The 18,121-nt window shown below is 41.0% G+C and overlaps 1 protein-coding gene and 1 pseudogene across 4 annotated transcripts in view; one reads left to right on the top strand and one right to left on the bottom strand.

The window, feature by feature from the left end:
* Positions 1-18,121, top strand: part of CCSER1 (coiled-coil serine rich protein 1) — a 1,413,620-nt gene that overhangs the window by 897,312 nt on the left and 498,187 nt on the right. The gene's annotated exons all lie outside the window — the stretch shown is intronic.
* LOC134945545 (5S ribosomal RNA) lies at positions 17,356-17,473 on the bottom strand (annotated as a pseudogene).

The raw sequence follows: 18,121 nt of genomic DNA on the forward strand, positions 1-18,121 counted from the left end.
TTAAATAAAGGGTAATATGGTTTATAATTTCCAGCAGAAATATTGAGCTTCCTCAGTTTTGCAGATGTGCTAATCCCTATAGTTCAGATTATCACGAAACCACAAAATTGAAATGCTCATATGTGAAACCATGGAGATAAAATACCTTGTTCGCCATTAGCTTTAAATTCTGTAGCTCAGTTAAATATTATCTCATTTAATTACAGGAGGGCCCTGCTTTATGGCATCCCACTTTTTGGCATTCTGCAAATACAGCAGTGTTCAATTATATACTGTTTATGGTCTTTATTTTAGATGAATGTTCCGTGCTTTCTGCGTTGTTTCCCCCCCCCCCCCCCCCCCCGGTCTAATAGGATCAACTGGACTTTAAGAGAAGGTACCAGTACAGTTCTGGTTTAAAATATTGTAAGTCTCTCATGTTAAATGCCAAGTTAGAAATTTTTACATTTAGTGAGGAATATATGTTTATGGCTGCATTTGCAATTGAAAAGAGGCAGTGTTCAGAACCTTTAGGTTCTTTAGTGCTTTATGTGCGGGGATCCTCCTGCACATATGGCCTGATTTGGATTTGTTTGCAAACCTGATGGTTTACATACACATCTGATGTCTCTGTGCATGTGCAGAAAGGGTCTTGCACTATCGCTTGCAGACCCCGCATGATTGACACGCTGCAGGATTTTGGGGGCGAAGCGGTAGCCGCAGCAGGCCCCTTTCTTCAAAACGGGGCATGTTGTACCCATTTTGTATGCGTACTGGGCCCACGGTCTGCGTAATCAGATGCAGACTTCCTGGACCTAGCTGTCTGTGCACGGTCTGCTACCATCATGAGTTACGACCGATTGTTACGATGGTGATCTGATGCTGCATCCGCAGATGCAGCAGTCAGCTCTCACAGATGCATACAGGAGGCATCTATCTTGTACAGACGCCTCCTACTACATTTGCATTTTATATGTACAGAATTGCAAAGCCATTTCCCTGTGGCTGTGCGATTCCATACAAATCTGAATCAGGACCATACAGCCAGAACTCCTCCCACATCATTAGCACAGTGTCCTGATCGGTTTTCATAGACGTTCAAAAGCTAAAAAAAATGCAATCATATGATAAATAAGGTCTACATGTCTGACACTAGAAATCATCATTTCTAGTATTATCATAACCATTTATATTTTGATTGCGTCTTAATGTATTTATTAACTGTTCCTCAAAAAAACTATTTACAAATTTGGATATGAAAGTCAAGTTTAGAAATCTATTTGGCATCTGAAGACAACTTATTTTCAGTATTGCATACTTTCTTATTTCATGGTTGGGCTGTGTTAATAATGTCTACAAGCTTTGATATAAAAGTTTATCAAAATGAATTCACTAACATGGAACAAATTACAAATGTTTAGAACTTCAGTGTAAATAATAGATGATTCAATATTATTTTATAATGTTTTAGTAAAATTTTTCAGAATTCTGTATGAAAATTCATTTGTGACTCATTGTACTGATGCATAAGTCTATTTCATATATATATATATATATATATATATATAACATGCAGAATCGAGCGGCACTCTCGGCGTAGAAATAAAGACAGACAGGCAAGTCTGATGTTCTAATCAACGTTTTAATGTCATTACGGCATTTTCGTCAGGATAATGCCGTAATGACATTGAAACGTTGATTAGAACATCAGACTTGCCTGTCTGTCTTTATTTCTACGCCGAGAGAGCCGCTCGATTCTGCATGTTATATTGGACACAGCGCTGCTGGTACCAGGGAGGGCACCGGCCTTATTACTATGTCATACTGAATTTTGGAAATTGGGAGTGCCGTGGACCTTGTACACACACACATATATATATATATATATATCTGTCATGGATATTCATACTATACAGAAAACGGTATGTACAGTATGTTCAAATGATAATTTATTAACTTCTTAAACGAAAAAAAAATATATATATTTTGAGATAATTCCATCCAAGGTTCCTTCACACAGTGCAACAATGTTAAAGTAACCTCAATCAATTACACCAGTAAGACCAGAGTTACTGTATTAAATAGTTATGGAGCCAACAGATCCAATTAGTGGGGCATACCCTGCGTGTGAATCCCTGAGGGTGTAATTTTCCTCACAGCCTCAGGATATGTAACAAAAGTCAGCGTGAAAAAAGGCACAGTTGGGGTTTCACCAGTGGGAAAACCCCATTGGGACCACAGTTTATGTGGAATCAGTGAATTTCCGCATGATAATCCCGCATGCCATTTTTTTAAAACTAGTTACATAGAAACATAGAATTTGACGGCAGATAAGAACCACTTGGCCCATCTAGTCTGCACCTGTTTTTTATTCTTTAGGTAATCATAACCCTTTTTGAACCTCAATTCTTTGTAAGGATATTCATATGCCTATCCCAAGCATGTAGTTCATGCACCAAGTCTGTGCTGTAGCTTCAACATTATCCACCCACATTATCCGCAGCTCTGGCTGGAGGGGGGGGGGGGGGAGGCATAATTTATCAGTCCTTGGCAGATCATGTGGACCTCATGGTGACCCTGTTTTTGGCACTGAGAACCAGGTCCTGATAATCTAATGTTAGGTTTTGAAAAAATAATCGCTGTTAGTCCATTCCCAAGCCAATGCCCTTAGCTCTTGCAGCTTCTAATGCTGGCAGTACTGTATGTATAATTTATTTATTACCAGTTCTTTATATAGCGCACACATATTCTATAGCACTTAATAGAATGTGTATGTACGTAGTTGTGAATACTACAGTATATAGAGAGGCACAAAACATTGCAGATGATATGTGGATTTAATGTAACAGGCATGCTTACAGACTTCACCACAATCACAATACATTTAATTTGTTCTATAGCTATCTTTATGCGCCAAAATGTTTAGACCTGAAGAGTCTTTACTTAAAAAGTATAACTTAATTACTGATCCTTGTTGCTTTGCATCTGGCTTAGGGTTTGTCTGCTCTGACAATGGAAATTACCCTTAGCAACAATATATAGGAGCGATTTATCAAAGCTTGGAGACAGATAAAGTGGGAAGAGATAAAGTACCAACCAATCAGCTTCTAACTCCCATTTTACAGTCTGTGTTTGAAAAATGACAGGATTGGTTGGTACTTTATCTCTCTCCACTTTATTTCTTTCCAAGCCAAGCTTTGATACATCGCCCCCAAGTAACATATTTTAGAACTGTTCCTTCTCCCTAGTGCAAAACAGTTATGAAACTTAAGTTTGATAAAAAACCATATCTGTAAATTATAGCTGGGTTTTTTTACATCTCCCTTCAGCTAAAATCATTGCAAAAATAATAAAAACTGAAAACAAATGGGCTTGCAATCAATTTTCATTTTCTATACGTCTGTCAAAGGAGATACATGATTATTCTTTAATTTTACAAAGAAACTACAAATTGGTTTCTTTGATACTTATAAAAAAGTAAGACCTTCACTACCTAAATAATAAATAATGTCTTCTCAGGAAAGTCAGAACAATAAAGACAGAAAAAATGAACGCCTGCAAGAAATTGGGAGGGAGTGGATGGCTCTAGTAATGATCACATCTTTAAATCTTTTTAAATCTTTCCACCGGGACTCTCCATATAGCCACTGTAACAGGAGAATGTTTTTTTTTTCTTTCTCAAGCTGATACTTTTGGTATGCCAAGTGCAAAGAAAAAAGAAGAAAAAAACACACACAATAGAGCTCAATGATATGCTACTTCAGGCCTTCTTTAAAAAGAATTCACAACCCCATAACTTCAAGAGGGGGACAAAAAGATGGGTAGTCCCTTTTCCCTGGGATCCAGTGAGGCTTCACTCAGCACCTTAAATCTTTTGTCCCCCTCTGCAAGATGGGATGGAAACTTAATGGCCAACACATTCAGCCCGGGAGGCATTTGATATGCTGGCTGTCGGGATCCCGGCACTCACCATACCGATGCCGGAATCCCGACAGCCGGCATACCAACAATTATTCTCCCTCTTGGGGTGTCCACAACACCCCTGGAGGGAGAATAAATAGCACGACATGCGTAGCGTGCCACCGTGCCCACAGCATGGCGAGCGCAGCGAGCCCACAAGGTGCTCTTTTGCGCTCACTCCGCTGCCTGCATGCCAGCGGTTGGGATCCCGGCGCCGGATTGCTGGGCGCCGGGGTCCCAAGTGCTGGCATAACATACTACACCCATTCAGCCCTTGGGCACCTGCACCCTGCTGTCCATGAAATGTGAAATGACTGAGTGGAAAAACAGAGATTAAATAAACTAGTGCCATGGAACATAGCCCTAACCCTTTGGCTGTAGATATAAAAATGATCCCCGATTGACAGTCAATAGATTGACCACTAATGGTCGACATGCATCATGTCAACATGTAAAAGATTGACAGTGCTTATGGTCGACAGATACAAACACTTTTTCATACTTTACCATCCACGTCGACCACGATTGGGAATAGTAACCGGTGTCGAGCACAGCAAGGCACCTTTATTGAAGCATGGCAAGCAGTGTGAGCAATGTGAGGAGACATGGTACCCTAATGGGGCTTATTTGTATCAGAAAAGTGACAAAACACCCCCCCAAAAAAAAATTGTGTCTACCTTTTTAGTATCGACCATTTCCATGTCAATCTTTTGACCCTGTTAACCTGTTCTACTGTCTACCTGTTCTATGTTGACCTTTCACCCTGTTGACCTTTTCACCCTGTCAACCTAATTCATGTCTACATTTATTGGTAGACTTATTGACTGTAGACCTTTTTAGTGTACAGTAATAAGCCACACCCGTGCTGAGCACATCGGTAGCGGAGTAGGTGTTCCTTCTGCTTTCATGGGAAAAATGACACCATGTTGTGTGGACCTTTCCGTGTGTCAACTTTTTGTATTTGTCAACCTTTTCCATTGCCTACCTATTATCTGTTGACCTAATGACCCAGTCGACCTTTTGACCATGTCGACAGTTTCCATGTTGACCATATGGGGTCAAGCTATTGACTGTTGACCTAAATAGGGTCAACCTTATGATCCATACCCATCCATTATGCGGTGATTAGGCCATATCCTTTTAGTTCAGAACAGCATTTGATCTCAGACAAAATGCATGAAATTTATTAAACATTTAAGGGTGCCTTATACAAGGGAAGTAATGTGACAGATACACAGTAGGTTTATGTTATTCCTATGTGCAATTTATTATTAAACTTATGGAGTTATCTTTGCACATATTTGCCAACTCTCTGCCATATATTTGTGACTCTGGTACTACTAATTATATTAACTTACACATATACTGTATCATGCCCAACCCTTGCCGTGATCATAAATTAAATGCATGCTGAGAATGATCATACATGAATAGGACTGACAGGAAGAAAACTGGGAGCGGATAAGGAGTTTATTGCAGTCCATTTAAAGATGGCTCTTTATGCAGGCTAAATGATACCTTCATAGAAAATAAGTATACTACTGTACTAAGATAACCTTAAGGAAGAGTTAGTGGGGCAGGAGACAAAGCTGTACTGACACACTGACACAGCTGGCCATGTTCAGCCGTTTAATCTGTGCCATCATAGGGATAGTGCATTCTTCAATGGTATGACCAATGGTACATCTTAATACGCACAGCAATGGATTAACGCGGCAGCGGTTGGCGACTATGGAAGTTGTTCAATTAGTGCCATTTTTTCAAACAGTTGATAAAATGTCACTTTTCACCCGTTTTTTGGTCAAATTTACATTCAACCTATTCAATGACCATGCCGTTTTTTTGACTGGTCGAAAAAGCAGGCACTGGTTGAAAACCACATGTATCGCTGCTGATACACGTGTTGGGGAGAATTTGCGGGCATTTTTGCCAATTTTTGGTGCAATTTTCTCCCATGCCAATTCAAAAACAAAAAAGGGAAATGGCATGGGCGAAAATGGGTAAAAAAATGGGTGAAAGTGCCTGCAGTTGAATACCCTGTGTTGAATTAGTGCCGTTTTTTCAACCAGTCAAAAAAATGTCACTTAATTGAATACCCCTCTTAGTAGAAAGACAACAGCCTTAGCAAAAAGACGCAGTTACAGCTATAGCAAAAGATGCAGTCTCAGCTGCAATTGTGTCCACCTGTGATCAGGCCCTATGTGCCTGTCATACCTCTTAATTGCACCTGTGACTCTGTGCGCCTGCACTCCGGGCACATGTCCCGTGGACATAGACACATTTTTCACTTTTATACTACTGTGAAGCATTTTGTCTGGCTACCTCACAACACTAAAGTCACGGGTTTAGTCCAACTTTAGCATTTATGAAACCTATATGTTGTCCTACGGGTACTTTGATTTCCTCCAACAATTCCAAGACATACTGTATGTAGGTTAACTGGCACTGATAAAAAGTACCCTAGTGAGTGTGCACATATGGTAGGGAATATAGATTGGAAACTCCACAGTGGCAAGGACTGATGTGGATAACTAAATATTATCTGTAACATGCTGCATAACATGTGTGCTCTCTATAAATGTTAATAGATTAATAAATAAAGAATAGACGACAGCAACACAAGTGGAAGATTGACAGTGGACAAGGCCAGTTTAAAGGCCACATGAAAATATCAAGGGCCTATTGTGAGAAGCAGAGGGGGTGTGCCCAGTGCTGTGTGGGTGTGGTCAGTGCTGTGGGTGTGGCCAGTCCCATGTGGGCATGAAACAAACCCCACAATATCAGCCTAAATGTCTTCCTATATACATAAAAATAGAAAAATTGCATAAAGTTGATTTCAAAAAATGGAAATACTATTTTAATACTTATGATTTATGTCCGACCGTGTGGCCATTGTTAATGTGGTCCTGACAGTAGATGAGACTGCAGTAAGGATGATCTATTAATGGTGGTTAGTCTTCATGCAATAACGAGCAATACCCAGGCATAACTATTATCAATGCTAATCCTGGGAACTATCTGTTGCTGGATTAAGCTGCACCACTTAAGTAACATTATTGTGTTCTCCACGCATTGTTGTGCTGACTCTTCCTCCTTGTAATTGCTCTTTGTTCCACATACACAATTCGGTAAAACATTGCCGACTTGTGTGTTAGCTCTGTCTCCTGTAATGCAAGACCCCTACCATCATGTGTTGTTTAGACTCACCTACTAAAGATATGGCTAGTGCTAATAGTGTGCCAATCAGGATGTATTGATGGACTGCATGCTGGCGGTCCTATACCCAACCCTTCTAACCAACCTACAGTAATTTGTGATAGTCCAGTCTACAGTGTATTTGCCCCTGTCTATAGCAGGACCTTCTAATTTTTTCATTCATTTACTGTACCAATCTGCCCTGATATTGCCCTATTTGAACAAGATTCTAGAAAGTACAAGTAAAAAACAGACTGAATTGTTTTAGTACCTTTAGCTATTGCTTTGCATTTTTTATATATATTTCAAAAGAGAAAAAACAAAATTGTTTCTAGAACAATTTATACGTATTGGAGATATTTAAATGTGGTCATTCTTACCCAATACTCAAGGGATCTTTTTGTGAAGCTGGCATTTTGCAATTATTCTTTAGCAGTTTTTATTTCCCCTAGGTGTTCAGAGAAACAAACAAAATTGTTTAAAATAGATGAACAAATATTAATGGAGAGAAGGGAAGCTGTATATATTACCTATTAAATAAACTATTTTGTAACATTAAAAAGTTTTTTTTAATTATAATAAAAGTCAAAAATGGTAATTAGTAAGCAGTAAATTGCCTTTGATTAACATATTATTACATTATCAGCTTTTTCTAATGGGTCTAATTATAAAATCAAAGTAATATATTCAATCTTATGGCTCTCTACACAGGAGATGTATCACATGGGCACACATGTATCACCGTAAGCTGATAGGAAAACCTGACACTGTCACTGTAACCTATACTGAATAAAAGATAGGGCAAATACACACACAAAGGAAAGTGGAGGATAAGACAGACACTGGGATGAGATCCAAGAGACAAACACTTACATAGGAGAATAGAAGAAGATTAGCAAAAGGCATTTTTACAAAAGACCTTATGTGTTTGTAATAAGATGCCACAGCTGAAGGGAGTGAGAGACCACGTTCAAGACAAAGAAGGACAATTGTAAGGGGACATTAGAATTGTATGAGATGAGGAAAGGAGAGATAACAGTCTGATTGATGAAAAGTTTACAGTGACAAATATGAAGGAAAAACAGTCCCTGTATAGAACACATCACTAATCTCTAGAGCATTGGATTCAAACAGGAATGGGTCCTCTGTGTCTCATCAAAAGGATAAAACCAGCACACAGAATCCAAATGCTGAGCTGCAGGGCTTTCCAAGCAATTATGCTTTAATAAATCAGAATGGGCATATAAATGTGTATATACACACACACACACACACACACACACACACACACACACACACATATATTTATATTATATTATACATATATATATATATATATGCATACACACATATAGATATCCAGAGTAACTACTTCGTAACCCCTATATGCACAGCAGGGTTTGCTGAACTGTGGTTTTAGACACACATCTGGTAGGCCCCAGAATCATTTTGATGGTGAGCAGCTCCAGTGTAGCATGTCAGTTGGCCCTCACGCACCTTCGTAGCCAATGTTCACCTCTCACATCAATGGCATGTGGTGCTGCGCAGTTTTCACATTGGTTATTTGCAATGGTGCTATTTGTCCAATAGGGTTCAGCATTATTTATCATCAGCCGGAATCCCGGCTGCTAGTATGCCGGCAGCGGCGCGAGCAGAAAGAGTCCCCTTGCAGGCTCGCTATGCTGCGGGCTCGGTGGCTCCCTTCACTCACCACAGATTATATTCCTACTCTACGGGTGTTGTGGACACCCACAAGTGGGAATAGCCCTGTTGCACTGGTATTCCGGCATTGCCAGTTGTCGAGATTCCGGCATTGGTATCCTGAAGGCCGGTATCCTGACTGCTGTCAAATTAAATGTATACCATCCTATACTATAGATATATTGTACATGTGTATATCTATTTGTCAAACATTTATAGTTTGTGTATATTCACATCCTATATTCAGTGCAGGGGTTGTGTAATAAGTTTACAAATGTGCAGTGCAAAGTTAGAGTAGACACAATATGACTGGTTGTGATCTGTAATCTCTGACTACAGTTCTTGTGAAATGTCAAGGTACAGAACCTTATACTGTATAAGCAGCACTGTACACCGAAGAAGTCAGCATGTTCACTTCTTTCACAAACTTGATATTGAGCTCAGCAGAGGCAACTAGAGAGCCATGATCTTCTATGACTTCAAGAGTTTTGACCGACTGCAAACTGCTTTTGGGGAGAAAGCACCACCCTGGACCACTGTGTTTGAAGAACCACTGTTTCTGATTGGTTTGCAAAGCTTCAAACCAATCGCTTGGTTTGCAAAGCTTCAAACCAAGTGCTGGAAGACGAAGAGTGATGCAGCTGACCTGTATCTGTCATCACCGAGGACAACGTTGCTGCCATGCGGACCATAGTTGAGGTGGACACCAAGGTGACCTTGGCCCTGTTAGAGAACGAGATCTGCATCTCACAGGGATCCATCTGCATGTTACTCTAACAAAAGTTTGGCCTGAGGAAGGTTTCTACATGCTGGGCGCCCCATCAACTTAGAGCAGAAGGAGGCTCAGGTGACTTGGTGTCGCAACATGCTGGCCTAATTTAATGGCAGTCATTTAAATTCTGGAGCTTGGTCATCCATCTTAGAGTCCAGACCTGGTGCCCTGCAACTTCTTCACATTCCCACAAATCAAGTATAAGGTGCATCAGATTAATTTTGGGTAACTGGGAGCAGCAGTTAAGACGTTTATTTAGCATGTAGAAGACATACCTGCTTTGGACTGGTCCAGCTGCTTCACCAATTGGTTTGAGCACATGCAACTTTGCACATACTCCACTAGTAAATACTTGGGGAAAAAAATTTAATGTTCACTTATGTTTGTAAATATAATACTTTTCAGAGGGTCGACATTTCTGTATTTAAAAATCCTTTTTTTTGCACAATTTTCTAATTTTCTGAGTTTCACCTGTATATAAAATACAGGTGCTACCAATAAGCTGTTTCAATAAAGCAGCTGTGGGGTAGTAGGGGGTAGTTTCTGCCCCCCAAAAATTTAAAGTTGAGATACAATACAGACAATAAAATACTTAAAAAGATGTACCGTATATTAATAACATTTTAGTCACAATTTAATACAGGTCAAATTATTACAAACACAATATGCATTGTTAAAAAGATATAGTCATGCTGATGGGCTTAGAATATCCAAAATAAATTAATTATATGGGCAATAGATAAAGTTATTGCTTGGAAGGCTAAATAATGCAGGCTTTGATAGATATGATCTTATCCCGCTAGGGGCATTAATCCAGCTGTAGATAGTGTTACCGGTATTGTGTTGCGTGGGTATAATCCTTTTAGCAATGGTCTAGGGCTCCTGGGCATCCAATGCAAGTAATATGCAGTCCCAACCAGATTAATATGCTGGAAACAAGATTTTGAGTGTGCTGTCCCTTAAAAGTCCAAGCAAAGCCTTCCAAGTGTAGCCCACTGGTTCAGGTCAGCTGATGTGTTTTGCTGATCCTAGCAGCTTTATCATACCTAAGCCATTGACTACCTTCAGCACTGCCTTTGGACTGTACTAGTATAAGATACTACTGTTTGGGCTCCACATTGTACCAACCACCTTCAAGAAAGCCATGAACATGGGTGTAGCTATAATGAATGCAGGGTATGTCATTGCTATGTGTCCCAGAGGCATAGAGTGCTCTGGACCCAGGTCATATAATGGTCTACAAAGTTCTGGTAATGCCTGCTATGCAATTAGGTGTGACCCTTGCCAGGCCTGAATGGCATGACATTCCATTTTCAGTGAATGGTAATGGTAAGTACTTCAACATAATCTTAACCTGGTACAGTAATGTGGTATAATATGAGCTGGTGGGTGCTGTAATGTTACATTTTATTAACTAGGAAATTCTAATGTGGCACTTTATGAATTTAAAACACAATAGTTTGCCATAATATCAACTGGAAGCATGGTAATGGGGCATAATATGAGCAGTAGGGCACTGTAAAGTGGGTAATATGAACGGAAATTGTTGTTTCATTATATTTTTGAGAAGCCAGGGTCCAAGTCTCACTTTGATTTTATAATAGAAAGTTACATTTATGTAAAGTAGTACATTTGTAAGAGCATTTTTCATGCCAGCTATTGAGCCTTCAGGATAAGTTTTTAGGGTTCACTCAGAATAGTTAAATTGAGCAAACTTAGAATCAAAATGGCATTGCTATCTAGGCAGGGGCGTTTCTACAGAGGAGGGGGCCCATGTACACTTCCAGGTGGGCCCCCTCCTCTGAACAGCGCTGTAGACTCCGGCAATGTGCCGGAGTCTACTGCGCATTCACAGGCCTCCGGAAACATGGCGCCCGCCATGATCCAAAGACCAATTTGGCTACTGTGCATGCACGGCGGCCATTTTGGCGATGATTTCCACTGCGACCGCAGCGCCCGGCGCTATTAAGTGTTAAAATGGGTACACATTGCACCTATTATAGAAACACCAATGTATCTAGGATATATAATATTATACAGTGCCCACTAAATATGTACAGGTCATAATAACATTACATGTAACACTATAGGACCATCACTATCAGAGCCGGAGAGAGCAGAGGGATGCACAGAGATTGGAGACAATATATCAAAGCTTAATATAGTGCAGAGTTGCAATGACCCCATACCTTACATTTTGTCAGTAATGCAGGAGATATCACAAAAATGAATAAAACATAAAGTTAGTGGAAACTATAGTCTCCTAATTATTAAAGGGGTTGAAAAAGCTTGATAAATATGGTAGGCTTCTAAATACATCTCTAGACTATGGTGTTCATGTTCTTTGTTTCTTGTGGAGACATGAAAATGAATCACCCTGTAGGAAAGACAGTATGTGGTGCTAAATAATATTTGTCAGTAATTGATAATTAAGTTCAATCAGGTTTGTTAATTCTTGTATTCAAATGAAGAGCATGATAAATAATTGATGGAGTGAGGAAGTTAATAATGACAATAGACTGAGATCACTGAACTACACAGAAGCCCCTACAGTATGTTACAATTGGTTAATACTCTTTACAAGATATTTCATTTCATTTTACTTACAGAAACCCTCCGGCAACTCTATACTTCACATTAGCACATCAATCCCTCCTTTAAATGCCCTGATACATTACAAGCTCTTAGAAACGAATATATAATCATACAATTTCAAGATATACTAAATTATGTCTCAAAATCCATTACATTCTCACTTTAACATAAAAGCTCGTTTAACAATAACATTAGATTCTAACTATTTTATGTGCTAATGAAATGGGATAGCTTTTTATATCGTCTGATCTGCTCTGACAGATATGTGCAATTCCTACCTAATATGTATGTGAAGTATTACCAGAACAGGGAGTTTATCCCTGGAATATGATTTCACTTATTCATTAAGACAGAAGACGAGTCAGGGTCTGCAAAGGTGTTGGGTTGCGATTGATATAAAATAGGTTGTCTCATAAGAGCTGGGAAAGGCATGTGCTGCTGACAAAGTAGTTTTTTATATTATATTGTAAGTGCCAGGATCTCAAAATTGTAAGAATGTTTATTTGCAATAATTTCCATAATGACTTGATTGTTGCATGCACATTGATATCATAACTAGAAATGTAACAGTCTATGGTGGTCATTCCGAGTTGTTCGCTTGTTGCCGTTTTTCGCAACGCAGCGATTAGGTGGAAATGTGCATGCACATGGTACGCAGAGCGCATGTGCTAAGTTATTTAACACAAAACTTAGTAGATTTGCTGGTGTTCGTGCGGCGCTTTTCAGTCGCACTGCTGATCGGTGAGTGATTGACAGGAAAGGGGCATTTCTGGGTGGTAACTGAGCGTTTTCCGGGAGTGTGCTAAAAAACACAGGCGCGTCAGGGAAAAATGTGGGAGTGTCTGGAGAAAAGGGGGAGTGGCTGGACGAACGCAGGGCGTGTTTGTGACGTCAAACCAGGAACTAAACGGACTGAGGTGATCGCAATCTAGGAGTAGGTCTGGAGCTACTCAGAAACTGCAGCAAATTATTTAGTAGCAGTTCTGCTAATCTTTTGTTTGCTATTCTGCTAAGCTAAGATACACTGCCAGAGGGCGGCGGCCTAGCGTTTGCATTGCTGCTAAAAGCAAACAACTCAGAATGAGGGCCAATGTGCAAAATGTTTATGGACCATTCCTAAACTCTTAATATTAATTGGCACAGTGCACCAGTGAAATCTCATTTGAGTCATATGTCTATGCTGACAGAAGCAATGAGATAACCTTTAGGTCCGGGGGATGGGGGAGAGAGGACAAAGAGGAGCTGAGGGTAAAAGGGGAGAAACAAATGAAGTGAGAGGTAAAAAGGGATGCCCTCTTGCCCCCCCCCTTTCCAACACCTATTCTAGATATCATATTTTATACATTTTTAAAAGTTGTAAAAATGAAAAATTTGACACACTTTAACTACCTCCAATACTTTGCTTATGACCTCTAATGCCCGTTGACACTGTCTTACTATCTCTTTGTCACTTTTTTGGAGTTGAGGATTATTTCCCAGTTTTTTAATGCACTTTATCTAGTTCTCACACTACAGGAGGTAACGTGCAATGTTGTCACGATGGCTGTGACTTCACATTTCAAATTTAATCCTGTGACCTGTTCCGATTTTTCGAGCAAAATATCTTGCAATGTGTACATACAAGTAATGCAGTACTTTCCCAGTATAGAGATTTGGCTGATTTAATTTGGACCTTGTGGAGCGTTATAAATAAAGGATAATACATATATTTATTATAATGAAAGAAGAAGTTTGATGCCACAGGAGGTATATGTTCTTGTAGACAGTTTCTGGTAATTTATGGCCCAGAAAATGTGTAATTATAGGATGCATTTATGATAGGGTAAGAAGCACTATTGAAGGCAAAAATGTGTGTTTCTGCTGGCTATTGGGATGGCAGAAACCCCCAAAGCAGTATGGTTTAGGAATTTTGATGTCTATAGACTTCTCATGCCTTAGCATTGTGGAGCCTATGTAACAAAGATTATGGCAGTCAGAGCCATCAAAATCACAATATTGCCAGTAAGTGCAGGCAATTTGGTGGATGCTCTTCCTTCGGGATGTAGTTAGGATACCGAAAGTCCAGAATTCCAACAGTGGAATCGTGGCGGTCACAATGCCGATGGATCCCGACAGTCAGTATTAGGGTTAGGGCTAATATTAGGATTTGGCTGTGGGAAGGGATGGTTAGGGTTAGGCTGTCAGAGGGGACATTTATGGTTAGACTGTAGGAGGGGTACATAGGGTTAGAATTCTCACTGGGATCTGTCTCCATTTTGACCATTGGGATTCCGCTGTTGGGATTCAGACCACTGGCATTTCGTTCCCATCCCATTCCTACTGCATCTCGCATCTCTGCTTGCAGGAGCATAAGCCTAGCCATTGGGGGTAATGTGGAATGGAGGAAGAGCAGATGTGCAATGGTGCCTCTTCTGTGCATACAACGTAAAGTGCTGAACAGGGCATCTGCTAACTTGTTCCTAGTCCCGAAACTGAATGGGTCTTCCCGGCCCATTCTCAACCTCAAGTCCTTGAACACATTTGTGAAGGTCTCCAAGTTTCGTATGGCAACTCTTCGCTCTATTGTTCTGGCTTTGGAGCCTGGGGACTATATGGTCTCACTGGACATACAGGATGCTTACCTGCATATTTCCATTGCAATGTCACATCAGCAGTACCTGAGGTTTGTGGTTGGCAACCTCCATTACCAATTTCAGGCATTACCTTTTGGTTTGACCATGGCTCCGCGAGTCTTCACCAAGGTCATGGTGATAATGACGGCTGTACTCTGCCGTCAAGGGGTCAGGATCCTACTGTACTTGGATGACTTGTTGATCCTGGCAAATTCCCCAGAGATTCTCCTACGCCATCTGGATCTGACTATCCAGTTTCTGCAAGCCCACGGGTGGCTTATCAACTGGAAGAAATCCGCCCTGGTCCCTGCTATGAGCATGGTGCACCTGGGGGCATTGTTGGACACTCACAACCTGCGGTTGTTCTTGTCTCAGGAGAAAGTCCTGAAGCTTCAGGACATGATTTGATGCTTCCTATCTCGTCCGCAAGTGTCGATACAATCGGCAATGCAAGTGCTAGGTCTCATGGTGTCGGCTTTCGACATGGTGGAGTACGCTCAATTCCATTCCCGCCCTCTCCAGAGGCTAATCCTTGCCAAGTGGGACAGCCTGCCTCACTGGATCAGGTCTCAAATGATCTCATTGTCTCCGGAGGTCCGTCTGTCACTGAGCTGGTGGCTTCAGGACCAACGATTGAGCAGGGGCCGTCCCTTCTGGATCTCCAGCTGGGTCCTTCTGGCGACAGACACCAATCTAAGGGGTTTGGGCACGGTGTTGGAGCAACACTCCCTTCAGGGTCGGCAGACCAGGGAGGAGTCTCTCCTCCCGATAAACATTCTGGACTTGCTGGTGGTGTTCAACTAATTAAACTTGGCCCAGCATTTAATACAGAACAGACCTGTTCAAGTACAGTCGAACAACGCCACCACAGTCGCGTACATCAATCATCAAGGCGGCACTTGAAGCTGCATGGCAATGAGGGAAGTATCACGGATTCTTCAGTGGGCGGAATGCCATCTACCAGCCATATCGGCAGTATTCATTCCGGGGGTCCTAATCTGGGAAGCGGACTTTCTCAGTCATCAGGACGTACACGTTGGAGAGTGGAGCCTCCATCCAGAAGTGTTTCAACTCCTCGTGGACAAGTGGTGCCTTCTAGAAGTGGACCTGATGGCATCTCGACACATTCACAAGGTTCCGGTCTTCGGAGCAAGGACAAGGGATCCTCAAGCAGCATTCATGGATGCACTGGCAATTCTATGGAACTTTGACTGCCATACGTGTTCCCTCCGAAATCACTCCTGCCCAGAGTAATAAGGAAGTTCAAGCAAGAAGGAGGAATCCTACTTCTGATCGCTCCAGCGTGGCCCAGATGGCATTGGTTCTCAGACCTTCAGGGTCTCTCGATGGAGCGTCCCCTTCTACTTCCGCAGTGCCCAGATCTCCTCGTTCAGGGCCCTGGTGTATATCAGGATTATGCCGATTGGCTTTGATGGCATGGCTCTTGAAGCTTCCATCCTAAGGGCCAAAGGATTTTCTGAGGTGGTCATTCAAACCATGTTGTTGGCCCGGAAACCGGCTTCTGCCCGGATTTATCATCGGGTCGGGAATTCTTACTTTGCTTGGTGTGCATCTAACAATCATGATGCTTACAAGTTTAGTATGGCCAAACTTTTGGCGTTTTTACAGCAGGGCCTGGACTTGGGCCTGCGTTTGGCCTCTATCAAGGTTCATATTTCTGCCTTTTCGGTTTGGTTCCAGAGAAAAAATGCGACATTACTTGATGTTCATACGTTCTCTCAGGGTGTGTTGCGGATTCAACCTCCGTATGTCCCGCCTGTGGCTCCTTGGGACTTAGAAAAAGGATTGGCAGAGTCTGCACAGGATCACTCAATTGAGGTGTTTAATATTTTAGGATGATATCATTAAAGCAAAAGCTCTAATATATAAACCAACATCTGGCCAATATACAACACAAATAATTAGTATTAGGCGCTGGGTTGGTGGTGCTCCCAGAGATAGTTCAGTAAACTAATGCACAAAAAAAGGGGGATGGTTCCCGTATAGTACCGGAGCCAAAAGAGAAAAAGAAAGACTATGTGTCTTTTCTGGGGCACACTTTTAATGAAAATGAAATGATGAGTTCTATTTAAAATATAACTTTTATTGTCAACCTTCATAAAATATTGACTATAAGGCAAAAGGAAGGGGGGGGGGGAACAAGGAAAGGTACTAATAATTACAAATTATTAAATTGCTAAGCTATAGTCTAAATAAATCGATAGAATATTGTCTGAATAAATCACTGATATAATAACGATAACAGTTTGGCTTAATGGTTCTGTGAGCGAAAATATATGGGTGTCTCCAAAAAATTATTATGTAAATCTTATGTATTGGTGTGAAATTTTCTCCCTGGAATTGTAACAATTTGATATGTAGTTAAAATATCACCGGAAGAAAAAAATCAAAACAAATAACCAAACAATAGGTTGTACCTGGCTCACCTCTAATTCTTGAGTGTATCAGGGATTTACAAACAGAAGGGGAAAAGAAGGAGGAAAGTGATTCCTGGTCCTGTGTCCTGGGTTTGGATAAAAATACCTGCAGTACCCGGTATTCCCTGGTGGTCTCCCAACCAGGTACTGACCTGGCCCACAGTGCTTGGCTTCCAAGATCAGACGAGGTTGGGCATACTCAGTATGGTCTGACCGCAGGTAGATGTATCCCACACCTGATGACACCAGGAACTCTGTATCCTAGATTCTGAGAGAATTTCCCAGAGTTTTCTTGTAGAGGCCCATGGTCCCCTAATGATGTTGTGAGCACTCCCGAATCTGGAAATAAGTAGTGTCAAATGTTCTCTAATATTCTCACACACTTGAAGAATAGCGTGAGGTCTGCCGGGTCTGGTCTTCAAAAACGGACTGTTTAGGTGCCACCTCTTTTCAAAGGTGAGTCTTAAATCCCATATAATGATGGCTAAAAGTCCTATAAACACCAAGGCAGTCACGGGTTCTGATGTCAAAAAAAAAAATATATATATATGTATCTCAGAAATATCAGATGGGGTCTCCCAGGTTAATGGAAGTCCTGAGGCAATGATGGTGTGGCCCTGCTGTGAATTAGATGGGCAAAGACTAGAGAGTGATAGAAAGAGAATGAGAGAAAGAAACGGAAGGAAAAAAGGGGATCAGGTTGAGTAACCCACCACTTCTGCTTTGAATGAAAAAATTAGAGGGTGGTGTGGAACGACACTGATACCGAAGAAAGCTAGAGGGACACTTCTACTGTCCTGTTTTGTAACAAAATGGTGCTGTGTTGACAAAATGCATTGCAGATCCACCCAAAATTGTTTAAACAGAAT

Source organism: Pseudophryne corroboree, chromosome 1 (assembly GCF_028390025.1).
Source record: "Pseudophryne corroboree isolate aPseCor3 chromosome 1, aPseCor3.hap2, whole genome shotgun sequence".
NCBI classification, from domain to species: Eukaryota; Metazoa; Chordata; class Amphibia; order Anura; family Myobatrachidae; genus Pseudophryne; species Pseudophryne corroboree.